We start from the raw sequence: 7,500 nt of genomic DNA, 5'->3' as shown, positions 1-7,500 counted from the left end.
AAACACCAGCCGGGGACCGGCCCACAAGAGGCGGCAGCCGGTCCCCAAACACCAGCCGGGGACCGGCCCACAAGAGGCGGCAGCCGGTCCCCAAACACCGGCCGGGGACCGGCCCACAAGAGGCGGCAGCCGGTCCCCAAACACCGGCCGGGGACCGGCCCACAGGAGGCGGCAGCCGGTCCCCAAACACCAGCCGGGGACCGGCCCACAGGAGGCGGCAGCCGGTCCCCAAACACCAGCCGGGGACCGGCCCACAAGAGGCGGCAGCCGGTCCCCAAACACCAGCCGGGGACCGGCCCACAAGAGGCGGCAGCCGGTCCCCAAACACCGGCCGGGGACCGGCCCACAAGAGGCGGCAGCCGGTCCCCAAACACCGGCCGGGGACCGGCCCACAGGAGGCGGCAGCCGGTCCCCAAACACCAGCCGGGGACCGGCCCACAGGAGGCGGCAGCCGGTCCCCAAACACCAGCCGGGGACCGGCCCACAGGAGGCGGCAGCCAGTCCCCAAACACTGGCCGGGGAGTGGCACAAATTCTAAGTCCCACGAGCCCCTGGTGACCCGACAATCGGACTTAGTGCAATTTTCCAAGTGCTGCAAGCCAATGTTGGCCCGACAAGTCCCCAAACGGCAGCCCGGTTTTGAGCCACTAGTGTCGGCCTATAAGTCCCCAAACACCGGCCCGGTTTTACGACCACTAGTCCCCCAACACTAGCCCGGGATTCAGCCACTAGTGGCGGGCACAATTCCCCAAACACCGGTCCGATAATACGCGCGCATATCCCCAAACACCGGCCCGATAATACGCGCGCATATCCCCAAACACCGGCCCGGATTTCAGCCACTAGTGGCGGGCACAAGTCCCCAAACACTAGCCAAGTTCTCAGCCACTAGTGGCGGGCACAATTCCCCAAACACCGGTCCGATAATACGCGCGCATATCCCCAAACACCGGCGCGGATTTCAGCCACTAGTGGCGGGCACAAGTCCCCAAACACTAGCCAAGTTCTCAGCCACTAGTGGCGGGCACAATTCCCCAAACACCGGTCCGATAATACGCGCGCATATCCCCAAACACCGGCCCGATAATACGCGCACAATTCCCCAAACACCGGCCCGGATTTCAGCCACTAGTGGCAGGCACAAGTCCCCAAACACTAGCCAAGTTCTCAGCCACTAGTGGCGGGCACAATTCCCCAAACACCGGTCCGATAATACGCGCGCATATCCCCAAACACCGGCCCGATAATACGCGCACAATTCCCCAAACACCGGCCCGATAATACGCGCACAATTCCCCAAACACCGGCGCGGATTTCAGCCACTATTGGCGGGCACAAGTCCCCCAACACTAGCCCGGGATTCAGCCACTAGTGGCGGGCACGATTCCCCAAACACCGGTCCGATAATACGCGCGCATATCCCCAAACACCGGCCCGATAATACGCGCACAATTCCCCAAACACCGGCGCGGATTTCAGCCACTATTGGCGGGCACAAGTCCCCAAACACTAGCCAAGTTCTCAGCCACTAGTGGCGGGCACAATTCCCCAAACACCGGTCCGATAATACGCGCGCATATCCCCAAACACCGGCCCGATAATACGCGCACAATTCCCCAAACACCGGCGCAGATTTCAGCCACTATTGGCGGGCACAAGTCCCCCAACACTAGCCCGGGATTCAGCCACTAGTGGCGGGCACAAGTCCCCCAACACTAGCCAAGTTCTCAGCCACTAGTGGCGGGCACAATTCCCCAAACACCGGTCCGATAATACGCGCGCATATCCCCAAACACCGGCCCGATAATACGCGCACAATTCCCCAAACACCGGCCCGATAATACGCGCACAATTCCCCAAACACCGGCGCGGATTTCAGCCACTATTGGCGGGCACAAGTCCCCCAACACTAGCCCGGGATTCAGCCACTAGTGGCGGGCACGATTCCCCAAACACCGGTCCGATAATACGCGCGCATATCCCCAAACACCGGCCCGATAATACGCGCACAATTCCCCAAACACCGGCGCGGATTTCAGCCACTATTGGCGGGCACAAGTCCCCCAACACTAGCCCGGGATTCAGCCACTAGTGGCGGGCACGATTCCCCAAACACCGGTCCGATAATACGCGCGCATATCCCCAAACACCGGCCCGATAATACGCGCACAATTCCCCAAACACCGGCGCGGATTTCAGCCACTATTGGAGGGCACAAGTCCCCCAACACTAGCCCGGGATTCAGCCACTAGTGGCGGGCACGATTCCCCAAACACCGGTCCGATAATACGCGCGCATATCCCCAAACACCGGCCCGATAATACGCGCACAATTCCCCAAACACCGGCCCGGATTTCAGCCACTAGTGGCGGGCACAAGTCCCCAAACACTAGCCAAGTTCTCAGCCACTAGTGGCGGGCACAATTCCCCAAACACCGGTCCGATAATACGCGCGCATATCCCCAAACACCGGCCCGATAATACGCGCACAATTCCCCAAACACCGGCGCAGATTTCAGCCACTATTGGCGGGCACAAGTCCCCCAACACTAGCCCGGGATTCAGCCACTAGTGGCGGGCACAAGTCCCCCAACACTAGCCAAGTTCTCAGCCACTAGTGGCGGGCACAATTCCCCAAACACCGGTCCGATAATACGCGCGCATATCCCCAAACACCGGCCCGATAATACGCGCACAATTCCCCAAACACCGGCCCGATAATACGCGCACAATTCCCCAAACACCGGCGCGGATTTCAGCCACTATTGGCGGGCACAAGTCCCCCAACACTAGCCCGGGATTCAGCCACTAGTGGCGGGCACGATTCCCCAAACACCGGTCCGATAATACGCGCGCATATCCCCAAACACCGGCCCGATAATACGCGCACAATTCCCCAAACACCGGCGCGGATTTCAGCCACTATTGGCGGGCACAAGTCCCCCAACACTAGCCCGGGATTCAGCCACTAGTGGCGGGCACGATTCCCCAAACACCGGTCCGATAATACGCGCGCATATCCCCAAACACCGGCCCGATAATACGCGCACAATTCCCCAAACACCGGCGCGGATTTCAGCCACTATTGGCGGGCACAAGTCCCCCAACACTAGCCCGGATTTCAGCCACTATTGGCGGGCACAAGTCCCCCAACACTAGCCCGGGATTCAGCCACTATTGGCGGGCACAAGTCCCCCAACACTAGCCCGGGATTCAGCCACTAGTGGCGGGCACGATTCCCCAAACACCGGTCCGATAATACGCGCGCATATCCCCAAACACCGGCCCGATAATACGCGCACAATTCCCCAAACACCGGCGCGGATTTCAGCCACTATTGGCGGGCACAAGTCCCCCAACACTAGCCCGGGATTCAGCCACTAGTGGCGGGCACGATTCCCCAAACACCGGTCCGATAATACGCGCGCATATCCCCAAACACCGGCCCGATAATACGCGCACAATTCCCCAAACACCGGCGCGGATTTCAGCCACTATTGGCGGGCACAAGTCCCCCAACACTAGCCCGGGATTCAGCCACTAGTGGCGGGCACGATTCCCCAAACACCGGTCCGATAATACGCGCGCATATCCCCAAACACCGGCCCGATAATACGCGCACAATTCCCCAAACACCGGCGCGGATTTCAGCCACTATTGGCGGGCACAAGTCCCCCAACACTAGCCCGGGATTCAGCCACTAGTGGCGGGCACGATTCCCCAAACACCGGTCCGATAATACGCGCGCATATCCCCAAACACCGGCCCGATAATACGCGCACAATTCCCCAAACACCGGCCCGGATTTCAGCCACTAGTGGCGGGCACAAGTCCCCAAACACTAGCCAAGTTCTCAGCCACTAGTGGCGGGCACAATTCCCCAAACACCGGTCCGATAATACGCGCGCATATCCCCAAACACCGGCCCGATAAAACGCGCACAATTCCCCAAACACCGGCGCGGATTTCAGCCACTATTGGCGGGCACAAGTCCCCCAACACTAGCCCGGGATTCAGCCACTAGTGGCGGGCACGATTCCCCAAACACCGGTCCGATAATACGCGCGCATATCCCCAAACACCGGCCCGATAAAACGCGCACAATTCCCCAAACACCGGCCCGGATTTCAGCCACTAGTGGCGGGCACAAGTCCCCAAACACTAGCCAAGTTCTCAGCCACTAGTGGCGGGCACAATTCCCCAAACACCGGTCCGATAATACGCGCGCATATCCCCAAACACCGGCCCGATAATACGCGCACAATTCCCCAAACACCGGCGCGGATTTCAGCCACTAGTGGCGGGCACAAGTCCCCAAACACTAGCCAAGTTCTCAGCCACTAGTGGCGGGCACAATTCCCCAAACACCGGTCCGATAATACGCGCGCATATCCCCAAACACCGGCCCGATAATACGCGCGCAATTCCCCAAACACCGGCCCGGATTTCAGCCACTAGTGGCGGGCACAAGTCCCCAAACACTAGCCAAGTTCTCAGCCACTAGTGGCGGGCACAATTCCCCAAACACCGGTCCGATAATACGCGCGCATATCCCCAAACACCGGCCCGATAATACGCGCACAATTCCCCAAACACCGGCGCAGATTTCAGCCACTATTGGCGGGCACAAGTCCCCCAACACTAGCCCGGGATTCAGCCACTAGTGGCGGGCACAATTCCCCAAACACCGGTCCGATAATACGCGCGCATATCCCCAAACACCGGCCCGATAATACGCGCACAATTCCCCAAACACCGGCGCGGATTTCAGCCACTATTGGCGGTCACAAGTCCCCCAACACTAGCCCGGATTTCAGCCACTATTGGCGGGCACAAGTCCCCCAACACTAGCCCGGGATTCAGCCACTATTGGCGGGCACAAGTCCCCCAACACTAGCCCGGGATTCAGCCACTAGTGGCGGGCACGATTCCCCAAACACCGGCCCGGCGCTGAGTATATGGCCTCCGAAAGGCCCATACATTCAGACGGGTCCATGTATTTTCAACGACAGCAGCAGTACCGCCAAAATCCATGCAGCGGCGCTGGATTTATGGCCTCCGAAAGGCCCATTCATTCAGACGGGTCCATGTATTTTCAGCGACAGCCGCAGTACCGCCAAAATCCATGCAGAGGCGCTGAGTTTATGGCCTCCGAAAGGCCCATTCATTCAGACGGGTCCATGTATTTTCAGCGACAGCAGCAGTACCGCCAAAATCCATGCAGCGGCGCTGTATTTATGGCCTCCGAAAGGCCCATTCATTACCAACGGGGCTGCAGTAGCATCCCGCGGCCACGCAGGGGCAGATATTGTGAGGGAATTACATGGTAGTGGACGGAGCGCCCATGCATTTCCAATGGGAGTGCAGTACCTCAAAAATCCGCTCCAAGCCACCGAACTTGAGGGCCCGACGTTCCCTCAACACTAGCCCAGTGCAATCGACATTTCGTTCTGTGTACATTGTTACACAGAATGACAATACAAGGGAATTATTATTATTATTATTATTATTATGTATTCAGCCACTAGTGGCGGGCACAATTCCCCAAACACTGGCCCGGCGCTGAGTTTATGGCCTCCGAAAGGCCCATACATTCAGACGGGTCCATGTATTTTCAGTTTTCCCTAGTAGGTGTGATTGTTTGTTTAATTAGGTAGTTTGTGTTGGTGACGGTGTTCCTAACTGTGGTGGCTTGTTTGTAGAATGTGGGGCCCTGCGTTTGTGTTATGTTGATTTCTGGTAATTTACTTTTTACTAAGTAGTCTTTCAGGTTTTTGTTTCTTTTAAAGGCTGAGATGATTTTGTAATCTTGGATTATGCTTGTGTTCTGTAGTGTCTGATTTATATTTTGTCCATTCATTCAGACGGGTCCATGTATTTTCAGCGACAGCCGCAGTACCGCCAAAATCCATGCAGCGGCGCTGGATTTATGGCCTCCGAAAGGCCCATTCATTCAGACGGGTCCATGTATTTTCAGCGACAGCCGCAGTACCGCCAAAATCCATGCAGAGGCGCTGAGTTTATGGCCTCCGAAAGGCCCATTCATTCAGACGGGTCCATGTATTTTCAGCGACAGCAGCAGTACCGCCAAAATCCATGCAGCGGCGCTGTATTTATGGCCTCCGAAAGGCCCATTCATTACCAACGGGGCTGCAGTAGCATCCCGCGGCCACGCAGGGGCAGATATTGTGAGGGAATTACATGGTAGTGGACGGAGCGCCCATGCATTTCCAATGGGAGTGCAGTACCTCAAAAATCCGCTCCAAGCCACCGAACTTGAGGGCCCGACGTTCCCTCAACACTAGCCCAGTGCAATCGACATTTCGTTCTGTGTACATTGTTACACAGAATGACAATACAAGGGAATTATTATTATTATTATTATAATTATTATGTATTCAGCCACTAGTGGCGGGCACAATACCCCAAACACTGGCCCGGCGCTGGCTGAGTTTATGGCCTCCGAAAGGCCCATACATTCAGACGGGTCCATGTATTTTCAGTTTTCCGTAGCAGGTGTGATTGTTTGTTTAATTAGGTAGTTTGTGTTGGTGACGGTGTTCCTAACTGTGGTGGCTTGTTTGTAGAATGTGGGGCCCTGCGTTTGTGTTATGTTGATTTCTGGTAATTTACTTTTTACTAAGTAGTCTTTCAGGTTTTTGTTTCTTTTAAAGGCTGAGATGATTTTGTAATCTTGGATTATGCTTGTGTTCTGTAGTGTCTGATTTATATTTTGTCCATTCATTCAGACGGGTCCATGTATTTTCAGCGACAGCCGCAGTACCGCCAAAATCCATGCAGCGGCGCTGAGTTTATGGCCTCCGAAAGGCCCATTCATTCAGACGGGTCCATGTATTTTCAGCGACAGCCGCAGTACCGCCAAAATCCATGCAGCGGCGCTGGGTTTATGGAATCCGAAAGGCCCATTCATTCAGACGGGTCCATGTATTTTCAACGACAGCCGCAGTACCGCCAAAATCCATACAGCGGCGCTGTATTTATGGCCTCCGAAAGGCCCATTCATTCCCAACGGGGCAGCAGTAGCATCGCGCGGCCACGCGGGGGCAGATATTGTGAGGGAATTACATTGTAGTGGACGGAGCGCCCATGTATTGCTATGGCCAATGCATTTCCAATGGGAGTGCAGTACCTCAAAAATCCGCTAGAGGGCCCCGAACTTGAGGGCCCGGCGTTCCCTCAAGTGCCGATTTTATACCCCCTTCTCCAGCCGACAGCCAGAATTATATTAGGGACTCGCAATTTTGAGAGGTGAGCACCAGGGCTAATCAGCGGCCACCCGTGACCATTGAGTCCGACAGAGCAGAGGCTAGGGGCGGCCTCGCATCTCGCAATTACCGAGGGAAGATGCCGGTTCTCGAAAAATTTCTAAGTTTTTCAAATTTTAAAGTATTGAAGTATTTAGGGCGCTTCCCGCGGCCCTGGCTTTTGCATGTACCCCTCTAAGCTCCGGTTCTCGAAAAATGTCTAAGTTTTTCAAAC

This window comes from Urocampus carinirostris, unplaced genomic scaffold, assembly GCF_059441175.1.
Source record: "Urocampus carinirostris isolate Australia breed hairy pipefish unplaced genomic scaffold, RoL_Ucar_1.0 HiC_scaffold_36, whole genome shotgun sequence".
NCBI classification, from domain to species: Eukaryota; Metazoa; Chordata; class Actinopteri; order Syngnathiformes; family Syngnathidae; genus Urocampus; species Urocampus carinirostris.
This window is presented reverse-complemented; position numbering follows the sequence as displayed.